This window comes from Triturus cristatus, chromosome 12 (assembly GCF_964204655.1).
Source record: "Triturus cristatus chromosome 12, aTriCri1.1, whole genome shotgun sequence".
NCBI classification, from domain to species: Eukaryota; Metazoa; Chordata; class Amphibia; order Caudata; family Salamandridae; genus Triturus; species Triturus cristatus.
Genome location: NC_140595.1, coordinates 632,500,797 through 632,528,091, shown reverse-complemented (window position 1 = coordinate 632,528,091; position 27,295 = coordinate 632,500,797). Strand labels below are relative to the sequence as shown.

The 27,295-nt window shown below is 46.1% G+C and overlaps 1 protein-coding gene across 4 annotated transcripts in view; it reads left to right on the top strand.

Moving 5' to 3' along the window:
• The window catches only part of BANP (BTG3 associated nuclear protein), a 973,724-nt gene that overhangs the window by 558,419 nt on the left and 388,010 nt on the right, over positions 1-27,295 (top strand). The gene's annotated exons all lie outside the window — the stretch shown is intronic.

Genomic DNA, 27,295 nt, shown 5'->3' with positions numbered 1-27,295 from the left:
GAAACTCGCATTTGATTCATTGTTGACCCTCACACAGCCTGTTGGTGTCATGCTTCATCACCAGGTCTCTTCTTGGTTGCTGTAAACCAGGATGGGCTCCACCATCTTGCAGGGAGCACTTGGGATATTTTATCTAACAGAGGATAAAAATAAAACACCTGAAGGACACCCTGGAATCCCTTTAATATTGGATGCCTTCAGTACGGTTAAAATTGCAAGGCAGGTGTTTTTAGAGGATACAATGGCCCTACACCCTGATATGCGTCAACATGTTCAACACTCGCGGTTTGGCCTCTATGAGTCCAGGGCTTTCATCAGGACCTATTTAGATGCCTCGCTAAAATATCATTTATATCCCTACGTCCTTTTATAATGGTTCAGGGTCACTGTCAGGCAACACAGGACATATGACATGTACAAAGGCCTGCTTGCCTGTTACATTCATGAGCTTATATTAATGGTACTGTGCCGATGAGAATACCTTTTTCGTTTCTGCTCTGTCCTCTGCTAAAACAACAGTGAGTGTGTCTATAGGGGCCTGCCCTCATCTATCCTAGGGGGGTACAAATATATACCACCACGGGCCATTGTTTGAGTGCATCTTTAAGACATCTTATACATGCATGTCTTTGCTGTGTGGAATAAACCTGTGTTCGAGGCATGTGGGCTGCTGAATTCATATCTGTGCATAGATCGCCGCCTAGTGTTGGGTCCGGATGTTTGCACGTTGTTGTCCTGGAAGAGTCTTCGAAGTATCCTGAGATAGGTGACTCCTCCCCTGGACCACAGTGCGCATGGGCATCCTCTCCATCCTCAGATTGTTTTTTTCCGCCATGGGGTTCGGATGTGCTTATCTTGACTCAAGTTAGGAAAATTTAGTTTTCAGGCCAAAAGGCCTCTAGTTTTCGTCGGTACTGTTCCCGATCGGTATCGACAGTTTACAGGCTAGTTTAGCGATTTTTTTTTTTTTTTTTTTTTTGAACCCGTTTATTGCAATCTCAAATATATACAGGTATGGGCCTACAACCTTCCGGCCGGCCGCTAAAGTGACGATAACAAATGACATACATACAATGAGGCACTTAGCTTTACAGAGACACTAAGGCAGGAGGTATCCACAACGCGGGCCATATGGCTCGGAGCCCACAATACGGTTTCATTTTATACAACACAACAACATAAATAAACACACACCCGCAAGGCAACCCACGATCAAAAGTGGCAGCACGTGCTCCTCAAATGGGGGACCCCAAACCATCCACTGAAAACCCCCGAGAGGGGAAGGGAAACAGGTCCGGGACTGGGAGAATACTGTGCTCGGAACTGAGGGAGGGAGTAAACTAGGGGGATGGAGCTGGGGAAGCGGGAGGCAGCAACGGCGGCTCGCAGATATCCCCTCGGTAGGCGTTCCAGGGGCCCCATATCTTCACCCATGCCCCAGGCTTACCCCGCGCCACATACACCACCTTTTCTCGGAACATGCACCAATCCATGTGTTCTTTCCAGGCCGACACCGCCGGGGACCTCTGGGATCCCCACAGCTGTGCAACGTCCCGTTTAGCCACCATATAGCCCAGAGTCACCCATCGCGTCTGCGGAACCGAGTAATCGGTCGGTTCCCACACATTCAGCAAACATCTCCTCGCTTCAGGCAACAGCGCGACATGCGTAACCGCTCGCAGGACCTCATGCACACCACGCCAGAATCGCTCCACCCTCGGGCATTCCCACAAAATGTGCAAAAAGGTCGCTGAAGCACCACACCCACGCTTACACAATCCGTCCTCAGCATAGCCCATACGCAGAAGCCTTGGCCCCGTCATATACACCCGGTGGAGTATCTTAAGCTGGACGAAACGAAGGCGAGCCGGGATGGCCACCTCCTTCGGAGAGGCCACCGCGGAAATCCAGTCCTCGTCGTCCAACTCCAGCCCATCGGCAACCCAGGCCTCGCGGAGGCCAGTCAGTAAGCCCGAGCGATCATTTATCAATTTCTTGTAAATGAGGGAGATCGTGCTGTCCGGAACATGGCCGTCTAGCACTCGATCCTCCAGGGGGGAGGACTCCGGGATGGAGGCCACGTCTGGGAAGACGGAGCCCAGCGCGTGACGGACCTGCAGGTACCGAAAGTATTCACTGCCCCGCAGCTGAAACTCCGCCTGCAACGTCTCGAATGTTTTAAATCCTCCCCTCGTCCAGAGATCCCCCACTGTACTGATGCCTATAGTGTCCCACTGCTCAAAGCCCTTCGAGGTCCACAGAGAGCCCAACCTCTCAGACGCATACAGCGGTGACGCCCGGGTCAAACGGTCCTTCCAGCCCATAGCTGCATTAGCCGCGTGCCATACTCGCACCATGACACGCGTGGGTCCCGTCAAGCGGGAATCGGGCACACTAGCGTAGAGCGCTCGATTGTAGTCGCCACCGGGCAGGAGCATCTTGTCCATTTCAAATGCCGGGTTTAGGGCGGGCCCATAGAGGCCCTGATTAATTGCAGCTAACTGGGAGGCCCAGTAATACCGTTTAATATCCGGGAGGGCAATCCCTCCGTCGTACCACGGGAGCGTCAACTTTGCCAAGGCTATACGCGGCCTCCCATCCCAGAACAGGCGGCGCTGTAGACCTTCCACTTCACGGAAGTAGCGCGCTGGGACCAGGTCCATCGTGTTCTGGAGAGCGTACAGGAAGCGCGGCAGTGACATCATCTTGAACAACGCCGCCCGGCCGAGCGGCGAAAGTGGCAAGCGCCGCCAGCGCGCGACGTCCTCCTTCAAGCGCTGGAGGGGGGGAAGCAAATTTCGCTCGTAGCGGGCCACCGGGTCCAGCGTAATGTAGACACCCAAGTATCGAAATCCCTCCGAGGCAATCTGGATCGGACAGCCCCGCGGGAGGACAGGAGCCTCCCCGGAAAGCACATAGACACAGGATTTGGCCCAGTTGATGACAAGGCCTGAATTGCGGCCAAAAGAGCGCAGAACATCGACCAGGACAATCAGTGATTTGCGCGGGGAGGCTAAGTACAAAAGGATGTCGTCTGCATAGAGAGACACGCGGTCCTCATACTCAGGGGTCCAACGGAGACCTCGGATAGAAGGGTGCCACCGCAGCCACTCTGCCAGGGGTTCCAAGGCCAGTGCGAACAGGAGCGGCGACAGGGGGCAACCCTGTCGCGTGCCCCGTCCCAGCACGAATGGGGCCGAGACTCGACCATTCACCACCACCTGCGCAAGTGGGTCCGAGTACAACAATTTGACCCAGCTGATGAAACCCGGCCGGAAGCCAAACTTCGCCAGCATCGCCCAGATGTACGGCCACTCGAGTGTGTCAAACGCCATAGTGGCGTCCAAAGACGCCAAGATAGTTTAGCGATTTTAACAACTTTTCGGATCCATTAAATCCGACCATCGACCGAACTTCGACGATGGAATCGAGGACCCCATTCAAGCGGTGTCCTGTTTGCCACGCCAAATATCCACATATCGACGTCCACCCGGTGTGTAACAAATGCCTCTCACCGGATCATGACGAATCAAAATGCATGGCCTGTGCCCGATTCAGATCCAAGAAGACTCTCCGGAATCGACGAGCCGCGCGACTGGAAGCGCAGCAAGCGGCACCGGCCCCGACCAACATCTTCAGCACCGAGGACGAAGATGTCGAAAGCGTGGAAAATATACCCTCCAGCCCCGCTTCCGAACACGGTTCCAGATCGGAAGACGTAGATGAAGAGCTTTTTCACAGGGAAGAAGCCGACGATGAGGTAGGAGACTACGATGAGGCCTTAGGGGCCGAAGAAGGTAGCTCTGGTGAGGAGCAGGGCCTACCCGTCCAAATGGAGGATATCCCAGTGCGTCAGTCGACGGCTCCGGTCGAGGGATCGCCTTCGGGCCTTACCCAAGACCAATCCAGCAGTTCTTCGGCCCCGCCCTCTGGCCCGGCCACAGACATACAGCGAGGGCCATTATTACCTAAAAAGACTGGTTTCCCTTCCTCGAAACCGAAACCAATCGTCGCACCGGTTCAACAGAAACCGAAAGTGAAACTGACACTGGTCGGCTCGAGGCCCACCACACCTTCGACGCCAGCCAAACCCCTCGGCTCCGACCGCACCAAAAGGGACTTCGGTACCGAACTCGCTGCAGCCGATGTCGGCGCCGACCCGAAAAGAAAAGCCATCGGTACCGCCAAAGCGCCTCGGCCCCCGGCACCGAAGCAATCGGCACCGGCCACCAAGGTGAAAATGGCCACTGCATCGCTATCCACCTCGAAAGCAGCAACTACGGTCCATTCATCGACGCCGTCGACGGCTACTACCTCTCCTCGGCTCGATGACCCGGTGACTTCGAAGAAGTCCACACCTGCCTCTACGGAACCACTCGGCGCCAAAGAACCGTTGGCGTTCCAGGTGCGACAAGTGGCAGCGTCCTTGCAACGCATCAGGGAAAAGGCAGCCCTCCAGACCTCGTCGGGCTCCGAACCGAAAAAGGCACTGAAGGCACCTTCGGCACCGGCCAATATCACCTTTGGTTTGCCGCCATCCACGGCGCCGAAAATGTTCGAGATCAGAACACGTGTTACCCAGACAAGGTCCCCATCTACCGAACACTCTCCTACTGGGACATCACCGTCCCACTTCATCGACGCCGACACCGGCAGGCTCATGCTCCGAAAGCGGAAGATCACTTCCGGGCAGGCTTTGGACTCTTATAGGATCCCGCTAAAGCAAAAAATGCCGGCGGAATCGGAACCAGTTCTCTACGAACAAATCCACACCTCTTACACAGATCCACAGTCGTTCTCCCCGACGCACTCCGACACAGATGCAGTGGAGGACTACATGGGTGACAACACCACCTACCCCGGGGACATGGACCCTGAGGGCCAGCAAGACCCTGATCAAGTCTGGGATGACCCTGTAGACCCAGGTGCCGCTCTGGATACACAGGACACGCAACTTTATGGCGCAAAAACGTCCCCCACAGAGGACACTGCTGCATTCAACGCCCTCATCGAACGTGCCGCAGCCAATCATGGAGTGCAACTTCACTCAGACACTATCGAGGACGATTTCTTGGTGGACACTTTCGCATCCTTCGAGAGGACTGTAAAGACTCTGCCCATGTTGAAAGGTGTCCTCAAGCCAGCAAAGGACATTTTCAAAGAAACCACCAGGGCACGGGTAATAAACCCCAGGATCGAGAAGAAGTACAAACCCGCACCTGGGGACCCCACGTACATTAGAAGCCAGTTGCCTCTGGACTCCATCGTAGTTGCCAATGCTCGCAAACGGGCACACTCGCAGACGACTGGTGATGCTCCTCCCCCGGACAAAGAGTCCAAGGTCCTAGAGACCTCTGGCAAAAGGATTGCAGCCCAGGCAGCAAACATATGGCGCATTGCCAATACACAGGCTCTCCTAGCTCGCTACGAACGCTCACACTATGACACGTTAGAGACCCTACTCCAACACCTACCAGACGAGTACAAAGAGGCAGCGGAGCTCCTCATCAGGGAGGGACAACTTCTCTCAAACGCATCCATCAAGTGTGCACTGGATGCCGCAGACACTGCTGCAAGGGCAATAAACACCAGCGTCATGCTACGACGACACGCCTGGTTACGAATCTCCGGATTCAAACCTGAGGTCCAAAATAACATCCTCAATCAGCCGGTCAACCCCGACTACTTATTCGGACCTGAGGTTGACACCACCTTAGAAAAGATAAAAAAAGACACGGACACTGCGAAGTCAATGGGGGCTCTGCAAACGCAGACTTTTCGTAGTGGCTCCTTTCGTCGCCCCGGAAATGGAGGTGCAGGTAGAGGACAGGGGGCACAGCAAACCTACAATAAAGGGGGCACACAGAGTTCCTACGATAAAAACACCCGAGGTGGATATCGTGGCTCCAGCACCAAAGGCAGAGGACGTGGTTACGGCAATACCAGGTCCTCCCCCAAGAACAAACAGTGACGCCCTCTCCCTTCCCCCCGACCACATAACACCTGTCGGGGGAAGGCTCCAGCGGTTCCTGTCCATGTGGAATACCATCACCACGGACAGGTGGGTCAAAGATGTTATCCAACATGGTTACTGTCTCGAATTAACCTCCACTCCACCCACCATACCGCCAAAGCACCGTCCTATGTCCTCAGAGCACTTAGCGTTATTACAGCAGGAAGTGCTAAGTATGCTGCAAAAAGGCGCAATAGAGGTTGTGCCCGTCCACCAACAGGGAACAGGGGTGTACTCTCTGTACTTCTTAATACCAAAAAAGGACGGGTCACTCAGACCTATCCTAGACCTGAGACCCCTCAACCGTTACATTCTCTCAGAGCATTTTCACATGCTCACCCTACAACAGGTTCTCCCGCTCCTCAGACAGGGAGACTTCCTAGCCACGCTAGACCTCAAAGAGGCGTATTTCCACATACCCATACACCCGTCGCACAGAAAATATCTCCGGTTCACCATTCAGGGGCAGCACTACCAATTCAAAGTCCTTCCCTTCGGAGTGACAACAGCACCCAGAGTTTTCACAAAGTGCCTAGCTACTGTGGCTGCACATCTACGGAGGCAACACATTCACGTCTACCCTTACCTGGACGACTGGCTTGTTCAGGCAAAGTCAGCCCAGCAATGTGCCAGCCACATGTCCCGCACCATTCACCTTCTTCACAGTCTGGGATTCTCACTAAATTACCCAAAATCACATCTCCAACCCGCACACGTACAACAGTACCTAGGTGCGACCATAGACACTCTGGCAGCCACAGCTCAGCCAAATTTAGTGAGGATCAACAGCATGCAAATGCTGATTTCCAAGTTCAAACCCCAACACTCCCTTCCTGCGCGAGTGATCATGCAGTTGATAGGCATGATGGCCTCCTGCATTTTCATAGTCCTGCACGCGAGACTACATATGCGCCCGCTTCAGGAGTGCTTGGCACGTCAATGGAATCAGGCTCACGGGCAATTAAAAGACCTAGTGTTGGTGAGCGGTCGGGCATACAACTCTCTGCATTGGTGGAATCCACAAAACCTTTCCAAGGGCCGACCGTTCCACGAGCCTGTTCCACAAATAATACTGACAGCGGACGCGTCTCTCCAGGGATGGGGAGCTCATGTACTCCATTACACAGTGCAGGGACTATGGACAATACAACAAAAGAAGATGCACATCAACGTTCTGGAACTGATGGCAATCTTCCTAGCCATGAAGGCATTCAAAGTACACTTGTGCAACAAAGTCGTGTTGATCCGGACGGACAACATGACTGCCATGTACTACATACAGAAGCAGGGAGGAACGCACTCTCCACAGTTGTCTCATCTGGCTCAGAGCATGTGGAAGTGGGCCATTCAGAGGAACATATTCCTCATGGCGGAACACCTCCCAGGCAAGGACAACCAGATGGCGGATCTGCTCAGCAGACACAGCCACCAGATGCACGAGTGGGAGCTACACCTGTCAGTACTCCAACCGTACTTCCAACAGTGGGGTCATCCAGAGATAGACCTATTCGCCACAAGCGAAAACGCAAGATGCCAAAACTTTGCCGCCATGTTCCCACATCCACAGTCGCAGGGCAATGCGATATGGATGAACTGGTCCGGCAGATTTGCGTACGCTTTTCCCCCAGCGCCGTTGATACCGCTGGTGGCACGCAAACTGCGACAACACTCACTGACACCCATCCTGGTCGCTCCAACATGGGCACGCCAGCCATGGTACACCACCTTTCTGGAACTTTCCGTGGTGCCGCATCAAAGGCTGCGGATCACACCCGCGCATTTGACGCAGAACCATGGAGAAATTCAGCACCCAGATCCGCAACAGCTGAACCTGGCGATCTGGCTCCTGAAGTCCTAGAGTTTGGCTACCTAAACCTGCCACTTGACTGTATGGACATCATTAAGGAAGCTAGGAGACCCACTACCAGAGCTTGCTATGCAGCCAAATGGAAGAGGTTTGTCATTTATTGCAATAACAATGACATTAACCCGCTAGATGCATCCATTCAAAACATAATCTGTTACCTCTTACACCTATACCGATGCAATCTGGCATACAACTCAATACGTATCCATTTAACCGCAATAGCAGCCTATCTCCAAAACAGGCAGCACCTCTCTTTATTCAGAGTGCCTGCCATCAAAGCCTTCTTGGAGGGACTTAAACGAGTAATTCCCCCAAGACACCTGTGGTAAATAATTTCCTTTACCGGGACTTAATTTGATACAGAAACATAATAAAATAGCTCAGTAAAATGAGAGGCAGAATCCGTGGTATTAGAGGTTCGGAATGGGCTTTATTCCAGTGATCGATTATAATCGGTTGCTCCAAGTTCCATCACCACGGGGGTTCAGGAAGTGAAGTACATACTTTATTGACAAGAAATGACTTTTATAGATCATACATTACAATGAGGCGAATGCAGTAGGCGTAACAATTGATAAGGAAAATGACGATTTATCTGCGTAACCAAAAAATGGGTGTAATAAGGAGTAAAAAGGAACATAATTGGTTATGATGTCACATATAGGTGGATCTATAAGATAATACTTGGCATAGATGCGCGCGCAGCAACATGACGTGTAATTGACGTGTAACTAGGGGGTGAAGGGGACTTGACATTTAGCTCTACATGTGGAGACAAGAAGTCTGGGGGGTCAAGTCAACCTAATCCCAAATCATATCTAACATCCTATGTTTAAAGAACTATGTTATCCACGAAAGAAGGACTCTCGAACAGAATCTATTCTATACTGACTGTGCGTGCGTGTACAAGCGTCTAAGTGTCTACACTAAATGCGAGGGCAGGAATCTTCCATAGTAACAGGACTATGAATTACTTGCATAAAGACAGAGAAGCCGGGCCTTTTGCTCGGTAGCTGGAAGAATGTTTACTTAAACTACTAGGCAGGAATGCATCGGCTGAGGGGGAAGCAGATAATTCGAAGGTGAAATACAGTTCTTGGCAGAGAATAGGCTGATGTCAGGCTTCGTGAGCCGCGCAGAGAATGAGACAAAGTTCATGGTCACAGATGCAGGCTCAGACTCGAGTTTTCAGAGGCAGAAGGCAAGAGGAGTTTGATGACAGAATCAGGGCCTACTTGCCTGGACTGTAAAATGGCATAAGTGAACCATATAAAGCCGGTGGCCTTTCATACTTAGGAATGGAATATCTGGCCTATTCATGGCGGATCTGACAGAGGACATGTTGACGGTGGACGCACATGTATTTGCGTCTTCATAACTGGAACTGGAGGAAACATGCATGTACTCGTGACATGCACATGGAACCGTTGGGGTCCAAGATAGGGGACATAACTGACCAGAAAAATCCATATTTCCACATTCCCTCCTTGTCCCCTACTTGCCCGTCAAGAGATATCAATCTTCATTAATCCATTGATCTGTTCATATAGCATCATTTGTTCTTCTTTCTTCTTCCGTGACGAATGAAATCTTGGTGGTGGAATACACGATGTGGTACACAGACCACAAATCGCTGGTCCACATTGTAGACATAGACAGCAACTAAATAGTATGAGGAGGCCAATACCTAGGAAGGATAAAACTCTCCATCCCCAGGCTGATATCACACTCCAAAACCAACTGGACCAAGTCCAAGTGCCTGGGTTCTGGTGTATCTGGTTTACAATCTTATGAAGGCGAGTTATGGCTTTATATACTGATGGCGAATTTTCTGGTATGAATACGCAGCAGCTTGATCCGATGACCCTACAAGCTCCGCCCCTATCAGCCAGGATGACGTCAAGGACAAGACGATTTTGAAGCACAACAATCCGCATAGCAGACTGCTCTTCTGTTAAATTGCCTAGGGCGGAAATAGTTTCATTCACTACTGCTTCAAGGGTTCTAGTTAATCTACGTATCAGTTTACTATTAGTAACAGTACCTATATAAGGAAAGATGCCTTTATTGAAATCTGTGTATTTTTCCCATGCTGTTTCAGTGTAATCGACAATTGGGAGATCTCTCCGCTCTCTGTTGTGTACTAAATGAATATTTCTGTAATAATCAGGAGGAGCTAGGAAAACAGGTGGCAAAAGGAATGCAATGTAGCAGGTACCATCCCAATCTAGAGGTAGACGCATATATGCAGTCTGACCACATATAAAGTAGGAGTGGCGATAAGCTCTGAATGAGGATTTGCCTTGATCACTGAATTCTACTATAGTAGTGCATTTACTATGGCCCATATGTATGGAACCAACCTTTCTTACACACAATTCACCCTTCGCTGGGAATACTGACATGGTGGGTAAGACTAGTTCAACTTCGGATATGACATTTAGAATCATGAGATTAGGTGTAAAATTACCTAATCCATATACTTCATTTTCTAGATCAGTTCCTGTTCTTTTGGGGCGACCCTCCTTGTCAGGGTAGCAGACCTTGAGTAAAACTAGGTTCAGGTTTCCCCATACCCAATGATCTTGGTAAACTGCTGTGTCTGAGTCTATGGAATTGATTAAACTAAACCATGCTCCACAGGAGCCATTATGTGTAAATGGGTGTGGAAAGAATGGCAGGACTCCTTCAAAATTCTGATAGGGAGGGAGCCGACCACACACCCAACAATTGGTGGCATTACTAGTCTGATGGGAATGATGTAACATACTAATGAAAGTGTTATTGCGCAGCGCAAGTCTATAAGACAATTCATGCGGCGGTAGGTCACTAAAAGAATGTTCTGCGGTAACATTGTAAACGTTTCTGGCAATAGGGTAATATATGTGCAACAATATACTTGCAGTAATTATTAAAAGACTTAAGGAAAACAAGATTATTAATGTCACTATGCAATGGCTACGCAGTGATTTACAATACGCCTGTCGTTTCAACATTTTCCGTGACTGTCCATGATTCAGGTCTAGAGGATACATGTCAGAGACAAATTCAACCGCTTCACCTTGGAGAGGACTTAAACAATCAAATTGTCTGACGTTCTAGGCCTCAATTTTACTTTATAGAGTTCGGTTTTAGTCTTTTCAACCAAAGGAAGTTTTGAATCAGTCTGTGAGGGAGTGCAGGGCACAATGTCTATATCCGAGGATAGTCCATGAAATTTCTTGATATGACTTGAATGAATCCAGCCCTTGCGGCCCTCGATCTTCACGGCTGTCCTTGTAGTGAGCAGAACCAACTTGGGTGTCTTCCACCTGGGCTCCAGCTGAGTCTTTCGGTCGAAATTTCTCACAAATACGAGATCACCCGGAACTACGTCATGGGGTTTCACCTCAGTGTTGTCGGGAAAGGCTGCAGCTACCTGTGAACGACAAGATTGTAGTGCAGACATCAAAGAAGCCAAGTAATCTGTCAGCATATTACAGTCAACATCAGTTATTTTGCGTGGTATAGGCGTCCCCCACATATTTGGTGGTCTGCCAAAGATCACCTCATACGGGGATAGCCCTGTTCGAGAGTGTGCTACCATTCTCATGTAAAAGAGTGCAACTGGTAACGCTACTATCCAGTCGACACCTTTCTCTCTGCATATTTTGGACAATCTGATTTTCAGTATCTGATTATGTCTTTCTACGAGACCTGCTGCCTCGGGGTGTCGGACACAGTGGAATTTCCACTGATATCCTAACAGAAGTGAAACATGTTTCATTAATTCGGATGAGAACGGCTGGCCGTTATCTGAGTAGACAACACGTGGTAAACCGTATCGTGGGAAGAATTCTCGAACCAACTGTTTGGCAGTAGTCGGGGCAGTGTAATCTGAAACCGGGTATGCCTCCGTCCAACGGGACAGAGCGCAGACAACTACGAGAACATATTTGAATCCTCGACATCGTTCCATTTGGATATAATCCATCTGGAGTACTTCAAAAGGGTGATTAGGAGGATGAAATCCACCCTGTTCTACGGGAACGCTTTTTCCTGGGTTGAACTGGCAACAGATCATACAGGTACGGACCTTTTGTTTGGCTGCTGCTCGTAAATGTTTATTGAACCAAATGTGTTGAATGCTGTCTAGCATAGCTTTTTCTCCTAGATGTGCTGGACAACTTGGACCATTGAATCAGGAAGGAACCATACAGACTTTTCCTTCATCATCCATCCTTGATCCGTTTGGATCCCTCCTAATTCAGTCCATTTCTTTATTTCGTCTGGTGTAGCATGTGTCTGTATGTCAATTACGTCAAGGGTAGGATCTTTAACTGTCATGCAATGTGTCGGCATCGGGACTATTGTATTTGTCATGTCCGATGTTTGAGTTTGAGCAGTCTGTTTAGCTGTTCTGTCGGCTAGATCATTGCCTTGGGAAATGATATCAGTAACTTTCGTATGAGCTTTACATTTCATAATTGATATTGCAGTGGGTCGATGTATTGCATCTAATAAGGCATGAATGAGGGGTCCGTGCTGAATGTGGGCACCGTGGGAAGTTAAATAACCTCTCTCTCGCCACAGCACGCCGAAGTCATGTACAACTCCGAATGCATAACGTGAATCAGTGTATATGTTGACTTTTTTATTCGTGGCTTGAATACAGGCTTGTGTCAGAGCGATGAGCTCTGCGGCTTGAGCTGACAAAGTATTTATACGATTAGTTTCAATGACTTCAGTATCTGTTGTGACTGCGTAAGCAGCCACCAACTCTCCTGTATTTGTTCTCATACATGAACCATCTACATACAATGTCAGGTCTGGGTCTGACACTGGGACATCGGTTAAGTCTTGTCTGGGTTTTGTCGTTATAGTAATAACTTCAATACAGTCATGGGCTAGTGGGTCTGTTCCGGTTACTGGCAAAAGTGTGGCAGGATTTAATGTGTTACAGCGTCTGATTTCTATGTGTGGCTGAAACAATGTAAGCTCGTATCCTGTAAGTCGCGCTATAGTCAAGTGTTGTGTTTGCGTTCTATTTACAAGAACCTCTACTGCGTGTGGCACTTGAACTGTCAATGGATGTCCTAACACTATGGCATCGCTTTGTCTGATTGCTAAAGCTGTCGCTGCCACTGATTTTAGGCATGCAGGCAAAGCCTGAGCTACGGGATCTAATGTACTAGAAAAATAAGCACATGGTTTGTGTGCTCCTGCTTGTTCCTGTGTGAGTACTGACAAGGCAGTACCTTCGCGTTCTGTAACAAAGAGTGTAAACTGTTTTCTGTAACATGGTGTTGCTAAGACAGGTGCTTGACATAAAGCTTTCTTTAGGCTTTCAAAAGCTTGTGTATGTTCCTGAGTCCAAGGGAGAACAGTCGATGTGGCTGCCTCCTGTGTGGTTAACTGAATGAGTGGTTTTGCTAGAAATGCGTACTGAGGGATCCACTGCCCGCAATATGAAGTGAGACCTATGAAAGCCCGCACCTCCTTTTGTGTCTTGGGTGTTGGCATGTTAGCTATTAACTGAATGCGGTCCGGTGTAAGCTGCCTTCCCTCCTTGGACAGCGAGTGTCCAAGATAAACAACTCGCTGGACACAGAATTGCAGCTTAGAAGGGGACACCTTGTGCCCCTTTTCGGCTAGAAATTTTAAAACTGTCAGTGATGCTTTTTCACATTCCGGTTCGCTTCTTGCGGTGATCAGCAGATCATCGACGTATTGAAGCAGAGCAGTGTTAACTGGCATGTGGATACTATCTAGTTCTCGTTTCAGTGCTTGGCTATAGATGCTGGGGCTTTCTGTAAATCCTTGAGGTGCGCGTGAGAATTTAAAGCTACGTCCATTTAAACTAAATCCGAACAAATATTGGCTCTCCGGATCTATTGGGACGCTGAAAAAAGCATTCTTGAGATCAATTACAGTAAAGAATGTTGCTTCGGAATCAATGGCTGTCAGTAATGACGAGATATCTGGGACCACAGGGAATTGTGGCACAATGCACTTGTTTAATTCGCGCAGATCAATAACCAATCGATATACTGGCGGGGCCTTTGGATCTGTTCGTTTAAGAATCGGAATTATCGGTGAATTACATACATTGGAGTCTGTTTCCACAACTACTCCTTGGGCAATGAGCTCGTCAATGATTTGTAGTAAAGCCACTACAGCATCTGGTGGTAACTTGTATTGTCGCATTCGTGGTAGCACCACTCCTGCCTTTAATGTGACTCGATATGGTGTAATATTCATGCAACCAACATCAGTAGGGCCTCGTGCCCATAGATGTGTAGGTAAAGTCTGCAGTCGGGGATCCATGTCTCTAGACACATAGTGACCTTTAAAATCACGTAAAAACAACCTTACACCTTCCGGAGAACAACATATTATGGCTCCTAGAGCTTTCAGTGTTTTTATTCCTAGTAAGTTTTCTGGACATGATTTAGTAAGCAATAAATCTGTAGTTCGGGTCAGAGGTCCTATCGTAAGTGGAAGTGGCTGTGATACTTCATTAACAATAGGTTTTCCTGAAAAACCAAGGGAAATATTCTGAGAGCCTGAGAGGGGTGCCCCTGGAACTTCACTACGTTTTATAGTTGTTCGACTTGCCCCTGTATCGAGTAAAAATTTTCTATCTTGGCCTAATAATTCACTATGTACATAAGGTCCTTCTTGATCTACAGGTATTTCAATAAGGGGTAAGTCAACTTCCCTCTCTAGGCTAGTTCATGCGTAACGCTGATACTCAGGATATTCATACTGTGCGGTCTGATACATTTGTCGTGTTGTTGTCTGTGTGGCAGCAACAGGCAACGGTGGTGCAGCTGGCACAAACTGTATTGGCTGTTGTGCGGCTGGCATGGCCTGTGCATGCTGCGGAGCTCCTTGTTCATTCTGCTCTTGTCTAAATGGCCGTGGTCTTTCTTGTGTTTTACCTATGGCGATATTATGTTTTAAAACTGGACAATCGTGTACGTAATGACCTGGCTTTTTGCAATAATTGCATGTCCCTTTTACAGGTCCTGTTGAATCGGAATGTGTCATACCCTTTTTATGTCCTTCAGCTGGAACTGTCTGGGAAACTAGCATTTTCATTTTCGTGTCTTTCATGCGTCTGTGTTCATGTTCTTGTTCCTCTCTAATTCTATTGTGATGGTACTGTAACATTTGTAACATTTGTGATGGAGTGTTACCTTGCCAGGTACTCTCGAATTTTAATACTCTATTCTTTACTTGGGGCAGGGCATTTTCTACTAATTTTGTTACAAACAGATGTGGGTATGATTCGCTACTTGCTTTTATGCCACTATTTATACCAAAACATTTTTCAAATCGGGCATAGTAATCGCTAGTGTCTTCATCTTGCTTCTGTTTACAGGCTGAAATTGTACCCCAATCTTCCTTTTTCGTAGTTAATAAACGTGGCAGTACCTGTACTAATAAACCTGGTAGTGCTTTAGTTTTATCCCCAAGTCCTGCTCCTGCAGTTCGGGCCTTTTCTTCCGCTTCTAACACTGACCATTCTATCTTTTGGTCTCCTACCTCCCACTCTTTTTCCTTGAGTTTCTCATAAATACCAGCAGGCATCAATACCTTTAATATTGTCATAATGTCGGGATAGGTATACTCTCCCATGAGTAACATGTCTTTAATTTCTCGGTGAAAACCCGCTGGATCTTTGTCATGACTGGGTACCACTTTCTTCATTTCTAACAATTCTATTTTTGATATGGGCGTATATACAAATACGCGCTTAAACTCGTTGTCCTCGCCCTTTATTGGGTGCACTTCTCGTAAGGGATTCTGTCTATCCATGTAATACGTGGTTCTTTCCTTGATGGGCAATGAGACACGGTCTGAACATACAAAAAGAATGTACTGCTTTCTTGATTCTAGAATTTCTTTAATTAATTTAGTACCTGAACCTCTCCATTTATTCATAAGCAATTCAGTCAATATGTCAGGTAAGGGACCAGGGTCCGAACGCTGACTCCGATATAGTATAATGAGTTGTTGAATCATATAAATCCCAACTAACCTCTGTTCATCTGGGGTGAGATTCAAAAATGTGCGTACTACTGTATCATCACTATATTTTCCGGGACTGTCCACCCAATGGACAGCTGCCCTGGCTAAATCTTGTTCATCCATAGAATCGAGAAAATGATAACCCCTTCGTTCTCGGAGTAGTTTGTCGGCGGTTTGGAACGAATGCTCGTTAGACCTTATATTAATTATAGGTATTTGGAAATTCCTGTTATTATCTGGACATATCGGACGTATCGGGTCAATAAGACATCTATTACTATTACAAGATCTTCCTCTTCCTACATAGGCTATGGTGTCTGACTGTCCTGTGGGCAGTCCTGACCCTTCTTCCTCGCTTTGTTCGAACTCGTCTACCTCTAATCTCTCTTCGTGTAGGCGTTCTATTTCTTTACGGATCTTTCGGCACATGGCTATTATACAATTTTGCTTATCATGTCTCCTTTCTGATATATTCTGGCTCCATCTGGTAAGAATTTGCATTGCTTCCGGGTTTACCCCCGGTCGGTCTTGATTTCTGATCACACAATTTATGAGGAAACGTAACAGTTCCCCCTGTATCTCTACTTTCTGGTATTCCATAGCTCTGTTAATACATTCTGGATCTCGCCCTGTTTGGACAAAATGATATATTTTATCTAGATGCGCAGTCATTCCTGGTAACTTCCCTAAATACACTGCGGCTCGTCTGATACGCAATGATGCCAGGGTCATTTCGTCCTCTTTACCGGGCACAGGGTCATATCTACAATCTATAAGAAGTTCCTTAAGCGTACGGGCACTTATGAGTTTGGGTGTACGTGAATGTGCTGACTCTTGAAAAGTAAGTTTATTTATTCTGGGTGGCGTAGAAAAAATATTGGTAGCACCTCCCGTGGCCCCATCTGGGGTGTCGGGTGTGAAAGGATTCGTTGAACGTGACACGGCAACTACAGGTGTGGACACAGCTATAGAAGTAGCTGTAGGAACAGATGTAGAAACAGATGTGCTTGCCGGAACTTGTGACTCGATCTGTTGCTGTAGGGATACGGGTACTGGATCTTGGCGTTGGACCTCCCTGGTATGCGGTCTATGCGGGGCGGAATTAGCATACTCGGGAGCTGCGTCATCTAAATATGAGGAAAGAAAAACATCTTCTGCGGTTCTAGGATGCCCCTTAGGATGTACCTTTATTGGAAATAATGGGGGTGGCAAGTCTTTCGGTATTTCTGGAGTAGCTTTAGGTAATCCTTCGGCCAGAAGAGGATACATACCATTCATAAGGGCATTTCTTTGCCTATCTACTTGTTCTGATTTCACTCGGATACCTTCCTCAATTAATAGATTTTCTCGAACTTTATTTGAACTCTCTTTATTCTTTTCTTCCTGTCTACGTGCTTTTTCCATACGTCTATGAGATTCTTTACGCCATAACTCAACGGCATCTTTCTGTGACTGTCTGACTTTCCTTTTCCATAACTCTTCCTCTACTTTCATGATGCACTCTGCATCCCAGGTTCCCGCTGTGGGCCACCTCTGACTTTCTGGTAATTCCTTGGTGTAGTCTACCCATAAATCAAGAAATAATATAGCGTCTAAGCCATGTTTATGATACATGAAGTGCCCTGGAGTATCCCTAGGAGGAATAGGGACGGCTTCTTCGAGTACCCCTTTTCTTGTGGTGATCTGTCTTAGTTTCGAAAAGAACGGCATATTGGCAACTGATCCGATACTTAATCTTGAACACACTTAATACAAAAGCACAATAATGAACAACCATTCATACCACAATATGCAGGACGTTTTTTAAACACATTAAACATTAAACATTAAACCTTTAACTGAAACAACAATGATGATCGTCTGCATAACTAATCACCAAGCATAATTCTTGACAATAACTAGATACCTCGGAAATACTTGATATACTGCTAAACAGTACAGATACACTGCTAAAACAGTGCAGACCGGATTTGTGTACCCAAACCCGTCTTGACCGGCACAACCTATGTGCACGTCAGAAATGCCTCCCCAGTAATGGTACTCACCGGGTAGCTTCGGAAACGGAAGGCCTCAGTAACTTGAACTTGAACCGGACTGGACTCGACTCGACTCGTCGGACACTGGGCTTGACTTCGAACTGGTGGGTCTCTGTATACCTCGGATCTTGCTCTCTCAGCTAGGCTCTGGTCGGGATACTTCGCACTTCTCACCGCCTCGTCTGGGTGTTGATCGCAGCCTCAGTCGCCCCCGCTTGACCGGAGGGAGATACAGGAAATCCTGCTGGTACGCGTTATTGTCCGTCCAGCTGTGGCAGGAGACCGGGCCTGCAACTCACCGCCGGCGCGTGAGATGAGAAAGTGTCCCTGTTCGGGCGCCATTCATGTGGTAAATAATTTCCTTTACCGGGACTTAATTTGATACAGAAACATAATAAAATAGCTCAGTAAAATGAGAGGCAGAATCCGTGGTATTAGAGGTTCGGAATGGGCTTTATTCCAGTGATCGATTATAATCGGTTGCTCCAAGTTCCATCACCACGGGGGTTCAGGAAGTGAAGTACATACTTTATTGACAAGAAATGACTTTTATAGATCATACATCACAATGAGGCGAATGCAGTAGGCGTAACAATTGATAAGGAAAATGACGATTTATCTGCGTAACCAAAAAATGGGTGTAATAAGGAGTAAAAAGGAACATAATTGGTTATGATGTCACATATAGGTGGATCTATAAGATAATACTTGGCATAGATGCGCGCGCAGCAACATGACGTGTAATTGACGTGTAACTAGGGGGTGAAGGGGACTTGACATTTAGCTCTACATGTGGAGACAAGAAGTCTGGGGGGTCAAGTCAACCTAATCCCAAATCATATCTAACATCCTATGTTTAAAGAACTATGTTATCCACGAAAGAAGGACTCTCGAACAGAATCTATTCTATACTGACTGTGCGTGCGTGTACAAGCGTCTAAGTGTCTACACTAAATGCGAGGGCAGGAATCTTCCATAGTAACAGGACTATGAATTACTTGCATAAAGACAGAGAAGCCGGGCCTTTTGCTCGGTAGCTGGAAGAATGTTTACTTAAACTACTAGGCAGGAATGCATCGGCTGAGGGGGAAGCAGATAATTCGAAGGTGAAATACAGTTCTTGGCAGAGAATAGGCTGATGTCAGGCTTCGTGAGCCGCGCAGAGAATGAGACAAAGTTCATGGTCACAGATGCAGGCTCAGACTCGAGCTTTCAGAGGCAGAAGGCAAGAGGAGTTTGATGACAGAATCAGGGCCTACTTGCCTGGACTGTAAAATGGCATAAGTGAACCATATAAAGCCGGTGGCCTTTCATACTTAGGAATGGAATATCTGGCCTATTCATGGCGGATCTGACAGAGGACATGTTGACGGTGGACGCACATGTATTTGCGTCTTCATAACTGGAACTGGAGGAAACATACATGTACTCGTGACATGCACATGGAACCGTTGGGGTCCAAGATAGGGGACATAACTGACCAGAAAAATCCATATTTCCACACACCCACCAGCGCCAGTGTGGAACCTCAACTTGGTCCTCACCCGACTGATGGGTCCACCCTTCGAACCTCTCCACTCATGTGAGATTCAATTCCTCACCTGGAAAGTGGCTTTTCTAGTAGCAATCACTTCGTTGAGAAGAGTTAGTGAACTCCAGGCACTAACCATTCAAGAGCCATTCATACAGGTTCACGCAAACAGGGTCGTACTACGTACCAACCCCAAATTCATGCCTAAAGTAATATCGCAGTTCCACATAAATCAAACAATTGAACTGCCTGTTTTCTTTCAGAATCCACAAAATGTCGCTGAAAGAATGCTCCATACACTAGACGTCAAAAGAGCCCTCATGTACTATATAGACAGAACCAAAAGCTTTAGGAAGACAAAACAACTTTTTGTTGCCTTTTCCCCACAACACAAAGGTAACGCCATCTCCAAAGCAGGTATAGCCAGATGGATCGTTAAATGTATTCAAATTTGCTATCAAAAGGCTAAACGCACATTAACGATTCCCCCACGAGCCCACTCAACACGTAAGTTAGGGGCCTCCATGGCTTTCCTGGGAAACATTCCTTTACATGATATATGTAGAGCAGCCACATGGTCCACTATACATACATTTACCAAACACTATTGTGTAGATGTACACTCAAAACAGCAGGCAGCTGTAGGACAGGCTGTTCTCAAAACTCTTTTTCAGGCAGCTGGCACTGGTAGCCGCCGCTAATTGGAGGTACTGCTATGTATTCTATGCACAGATATGAATTCAGCAGCCCACATGCCTCGAACTGAATATGCTACTTACCAGTATGCATCTGTTCTTGGCATGTAGGGCTGCTGACATTCATATCGCCCACCCTCCTCCCCGGCGCCTGTAGCAGCTGCAGCTCTCAGAATTACTGTATAGCATGGTCATCACTTTCTGTATCTACTCCATCACTGCCACAATGGCGAAAAACAATCTGAGGATGGAGAGGATGCCCATGCGCACTATGGTCCAGGGGAGGAGTCACCTATCTCAGGATACTTCGAAGACTCTTCCAGGACAACAACGTGCAAACATCCGGACCCAACACTAGGCGGCGATCTATGCACAGATATGAATGTCAGCAGCCCTACATGCCAAGAACAGATGCATACTGGTAAGTAGCATATTCAATATCTAACATGCTATCATGACAGCAAAGTAAAACACCTGAGCGTGCCAAGTTGATAAGTCAATAGCGTTAGCGGGCCATAAAGGCAAGAGGCACACACGTCCTAAACAAATAAAAAACACAAACCTGCAATTAAAATGTCATCATGTCAGTAAAGCAAATAGATCAAAGAACACCCACTGACTCTGGATTACAAGCTGCTTGTCAAGTTGTTTCTGTAGTCGAACAAAAGAACTACTTGAACACTCTCTCCAACGAGAACACCAGTGGGGCATTGTAGCCATCCACAACATGCCGAGGCCTTAGTGCACATTTCATGCAAGCAATGGCCAGTTCTTACAAGTACCTTTTTTAAAGTATTGATTTCCTGAGGTTTTTTGGGCTGGTAAAGGTTGTCAGTGGGGAGACATAAAAAGCAGACAGCTAGACTGTAAATGTTTCCTAAATGTTTTCAACCGATGCTCGCTCTAATTCGTGTGTTGAGTACATGTGTTTTTTACAGCAGTCTCACTTGATTGAAAAACGATGTTTACCCATGGCTTAATCCTGGCCAGTCACATGACTATTAACCGTGCTTATAAGGAGGGGCGATCTCCTTGAGGCGGGACATGTGTTTGTCCTCTCATCATCCCTTAACAAGAATTTGAAATGCAATAGGTCTTTTAGTGAAACTTTGAGCTATTGGCAGCGCAAATGCTGATTTAAAAATCCCAGTAGTAGCATAAGTAATAGTGAATGAAATTCCACGAATAAAGAAAAGAGTGCAGTACCAGAGGGGATTCTAAGTGTCCTTGTGGAGTTGTAAAGGGAACTCTATTAGCAACATAAGTTACTCCACCCTTAATGGAATTATAAAGAGAAAGGGTGCTGCTGAGCATACGTTTTCATTTGTTTTTATAGGAAGTTACATTTTTGTTCGCTTGCGTTTTACCATCATCATCATCAGAATACTTTATTCGACAACTTAATGCCTTGAAAGTGAACAGATCGTACAACAATACATTTCATTTACACAGTAAAAAAAGCTAAAGTATTCCTGATATCAAGCCCTATAACCATGATCTAAAAATACAATATAAACGGAACATTATGAAATACAATGTGCAAATGAGCAAGTTCATTCAAATACAAATGGTCCTTATTTTTTCCTAATATCCACCATAAATATTATATAAAAAATCAAGTACAAGAAAGCCTGCACAGACAAATTCCTAGAGGGTTCCGGTATGAATATTTCTAATGTCAAACCGGAAGCCAAGACCTGATATAAAATAAGGTGCCAACCGTTTTATAAAGTGTAAGGCACGATAAGCAACTAAGACGGATTCAAAGAATCCCTAATGATAGCATTCCCAATATCGGGCCAGTAGGCCACGATCTAAAGTGCATATAGTGCATGACAATGTATAAAATGCAGAGTACAAAAGAGTGAACTCATTCAGGTATTGTAATCCCATATTATAAATCATAAAGGGCCTAAAAATAAAAACATAGAGAAGTAAAAATCAAAGCGTAATGACTAATTGGGAGCCAACTTTTTCCTACACCTGATGGCTCCAACTAAAAAAAAAGAAACTTACAACCCTAAAACTAATCTAGGGTGAAAGAAGGAAAAAAAAAAACAATTGAAGGTACGGTGAAATACAGTAAGGGCGACCTTACTTTAACAAAAAGAAAACCTTTAAAAACAGTATTAAATATAACAATCACAGGGACTTTACATGTATGCATATATCTAGTTTTTAGTTCGTAATAAGACAATCCTAAAAGCGTCCTTGACTGACAATCGTCACCCTCCTTCTCTTTCGCGGATTGCCCAGGACCAACTCAAAAACTTGGCGACCCCTATTATAGTGGTGAAGTCACCAACATTTTTCAGAAGACTTTTAGCAATCATTGCAGAGTTCGTACCCAAATTTCAGCACAGGGGTTTGAGCCACTCGCTTCTGGGTAAACGGTAAGCAGGGCAGACATATAAAAGATGGTCAATATTTTCACAAAATCTGGGCAAAATGGACACTTGTCTTCCTTGCCAGTTGTCCAGTTGCGGGTGAATTTCCTAAGTGGGAGAGTTTCTACTTGAAACTGGTGAAACAACCTGCGATCTCTAGGTTTCGTAATTAAATCCCAGTAGCCTTCCGTCCGGGGGTCATCTTTAAAGTCCAAAAAAGCTCTTGTCAGTAAGGAACCACCCATGATGGAATGCCTCCGGTTTTTAATTAGGTCCCAGAATGCTGCTTTATATAATACTTTCATTGGGAATACAGCCGATTCTGGGGACACCCATAAGTCCCTCATCCCCATCTCAATAAGTAGAGTTTTAATTCTGGAGAGCCATAAAATCTTATTTGAACGATCCAGACCCCTTATTTCGAGTAGAGCGTTAGCAAATGGAAGTAATTCTGGGACAGTGCAGAGCCTTCTCCAAAAAGCCAGCATTCTAAAATGAGCAATGTCCTCGATTGCATTGCATCCCAGGTCAAGAAGTAGGGGAATACGGGGGGTCGATCTGGGGAGGCCCACAATAGATCTTAAAAACTTATTTTGGGCCAAGGTTAAATCAGTTAGATTGCTACAACCCCAAATCTCAGCGCCATAGAGTATGGTTGGTGTGATTTTCAGGGTGTACAATTTTACAACTGGAGCTATTGGCTTGGTCTGGGAGAGCCTATGTTCCTATACCAACGCTAGCTGAGAATGTTTCAATGCAAGTAACTTCACCTGGGGGGACCAACTCAATTTATCTCCTATGGTGATACCCAGATAGGTGAATACGTTGGCCTGTTGCGTTTTAAAAATGCACCATTGTTGTTTATTTATTTGTGTTTGGGAAATAAAGCTAAATAGACAACAATGGTACATTTTTGAAACGCAAGCTAACCATAATTTCACGCCCAGTAAAAACAAATGGAAACATATGCTCAGCTGTGATTTATTTGTTTATATTTGCATTAACGGCACAGTACTAGAGGCTGCGGTTTGAGTAGTTCTGCTGTCATTGATGGTGTAGTATGCATGGCTGTAACCTTGGGTTGTATAGCTGGCTGTAGTTTTGGCTAGTAATGACAGCTCCTGTTTTGAGAAGGAATGATACCTTTGGTGTTGGGTGCTATTGGTTGGTTTGGTTTGGTGTACTTCTTTTGACTGTGGTTTTGGGAAGTACTGATGGCAGTGATTTGGGGTAGCAATGCTGTGTGAGTTATGTTTAGTGCTACTAGCAAGATATTGGTTTGTACTGTTAGCTTTTGTTTTGAGAATTTTTGAGGGCTGAGGTTTTGTTGTACTACTTGGTGAGAGTTTGTGTAATACTGTTTGGTGAGAATTTGGGCAATACTCTATGGTGAGAGTTTGGGTAATACTCTTTGGTGAGGCCTTTTTGTTGCACTGTTTGGTGCGGTTTAAGTAGTACGGCCTGCTGTGGTTTTGCGTAGTAAATAATCACCAAGGGATATATGTTTGCAGTTTTTTAAAGATAATTACATCATATTCATGTGGCACATTCTCGAGCTCTCACACCACAGAAAGGCAGTAGCGCTTACAGTGCCAACCAAGACGCACTTATCCACAGATGAGCTGCTGGCGCAAGATTACTGCTGATTTGTTGCTTTACCTTGTTGGGAACCAGGAATCAAACTCACACATAATCCCCTCACTGGACTTTGTTTCTGTAAAATATTCAGTAGTCTCCACAGAACACTATGGGACTCCTAGCTTCAGAAAGCCGGCTAGAAGCCTTGTGCCTGGAAATAGATGATGGCCCACTCATTCTATAACCAAAGTCCCCTTCTTGGGAAGGTTTCCCGCCAGCTCACAGCTTACACTGTCAACTACTTCAAGAAAGGACTTTTACTCTTTTCACTGTATCAAAAATCTTTCAAAACTTACCCAGAGTGCCCACAGGAGCCTAGAAGAAAACTCTGTTGGCACTGCAGAAAGGACGGCACTAAAATCGGTGTGTAGGTGAACTCCCAGCTGGGCTCAGCTGCTCTAAGGGTGGTGCTGACGTTTTTTATAGTGCCACGAGATTCCTCAAGAGTGGTGCTGTGCTACTTACAAACAAACAGGTAATAATACCAAATCTAACAATAATAATGAAAGCCCTGCTAGGAGATCTCCTGGGTAAGGAAGTCCTTGACCCGCCGGGCAGGCAGCACTACTGGAAAAGAAAGAAAAAAATGCAATTGCGGCACTCACACTTTAGCTCAAGATGTTTAAAGCTAAAGCGCGGGTGCCGCAATTGTAAAATAAAAGTAAACAAATAGAAAAAAAATGGTGGCCGCTCGCTTTTTTTCTCTATTCATTTACTACTCTTAAGCTAAAGCGCGGGTGCCGCAATTGCTTCAAAAGTAAAGAAATGGGGGGAAAAAGGCAATTTTATTTTTCTATTTCTTTTACTTTTGAATCAATAGTGGCACCCATGCTTTAGTTTAAGAAGTTTAAAGCTCAAGCACGGGTGCTGCAATTATAACAAATGTATTGAAACAGAAAAAAAGGCATGTGGCCACGTTCTACGCCGCAAATAACAAAAGAAAGGCACAGCCGCCATTATACCAGCCGAGACTTGCCGCATTGAGTACAGAATAAAAAAAGTGTTGGCGGAGAGCGTGGCCTTATAAAGCCATGTAAGGAAATAGTGGTCCGAGGCTGTAATATAAACTTACAGAGTAATAACACATGTAACAATGCGTGTCCTCATGGGAGGTTACAAGTGAAGAAAAGGCGGTATTAAGTAGGGACTACTAAGCCTATTGACCAATGAAAAGCCACCTTTTACATAGGACAGTGATAGGCTCCAATTAGAAGATGGGAGGAAAGTGGGCAAAGCTTCATGCCCATATCCTGAATCTAAACTGGGGTGGCATGGTGAGCAAAAGAATGATGGATTTAATCCAGATCTCTTGACTGGGGGTGAAGGTTTTGATTTGTTCTGCATTCTGTCCATCAATTGTGTGTCTTTTGCTATCTCGCTATAAGTGCCTTGGGTATGCCCAGACTTGGGTGCAGGGCTCACTGTGCCACTGGAATCAAGCTATCCTGGCTGATGAGGGGGTGAAACCCCCAAGCCGGTCCTAGGATGCTTGTTTCCGGTCCAGGGAGAACCTGGCTTGGCAGTTTGGGCAGGACTGTTCCCATGAGGCACAGAGTCAAGACTGATTTGCATATGGCCAGGTCTAAACTGGGTTGCCATGGTGAGCAAAAGAATGATTGATTTAACCCAGATCTCTTGACTGGAGGTGAATGTTTTGATTTGTTCTGCATTTCGCCCATCAATTGTGTGTCTTTTTTGCCATATCCTGAATACAGCATGTCTCGAAGACACAGCGCATGCGCTGCCTAGGCGAGACCTAAAGAAAGGGTTCAGTCTTCCCGGATACATTCCCTTTGGCTAAGAGTGTAAAACCACGTTTCCTAAGTAAACATTGTGGAAGGTACAGATATTTATTCTCAAACTAAACCAGTACAGTAAGATACAATCTCCTACACAGTGCTTAATTTGTAAAAATCCTAGTGCCGGGGCCCTCGACAGGAGGACACTAGAGCTTGCACCATCCGTTGCCCCTGGCAGCACTGCCAATGACCGCACCAACATACAACTAATCATCACAGTCTTAAAAGTGCGACAATTCATACTATTACAGGCCCTCAAAGCTATAGGAATGGCTTTGGAGGCAAATACTAATAATTGGAAATTTAAATTGAAATAATAAACAGAAGTTGTTGTGCTCATACCTAAACTGGCAGACACCACTACCATGTGGCAGACACTCATAAGCCCCGGTGCTGGCAATTAAGTGCCGGTGCTCAGCACCGGAAAGCTCCGGCTCAAATTAAGCACTGCTCCTACATGCTCAGGTCTTGACTTGTGGCAATACTCTATAACAGGGATATTATATATGTTGCACTATGCTACCACCATAAAAAAGAAACAAATCTCGTCAACTAACTAAAAGATATTCACCCCATTTAGAGGTGACTGCTACATCTGTTGGAATATAGTTGTGGGAGCAATTCCTTTGGCACACTCAGAACATTCAGTATTTGCAAGGCTTTACATTTTGCAGGTATTCGTTGAACATAAATCTCGACTATACTGTTTCAGTTGCTTTTTCTGCATTTATTTGTGCAAGGTTACCAGGTTAAAGCTGGTGGGAAACAGTCTCATTTGTCCAGGTCGTGATGTGATAGTTTCTCTAAAGCTCTTTGCTGATGGTTTGAGCACTCCTCGGATGTAGGGTGAAAACTGGGCAGATGGAGGGATATGCGCAGGGCCGATGCGGATGAGAACTGAGCAGAAGCGAGTGTGTGCTGTGCAAGATGGAGGCCAGTGCTGATCGGATGGAAGTGAGTGCTCGGTGTTTAAGGCCAGTGAGTGAGTCGAGTTATATTTTACCAACTTCTCTCTGCTCTATGAATTACAGAGAGTCGAACAGCAAAGGTGAGACAGGGCTGTGGCACATATGACAAAGCTTAAGTGAATGAGTAAAACCCAAGCTGCGATAACACATTTAATGTATTGAGACGCCCCCAGATGAGCAGCAAAATCTGAAAAATGAAACATAAAGCTTGTAAGATTGAGTCTACAAACTACCAGTGCATCCCATTTGGGAATAGACTTATGTCATGTTGTTTTTGCCAAAAAATAAACGATTTCCCCTGCTAAGCCTAAAGTAAGCTGTAATGAACTGTTACATTGATAGAGG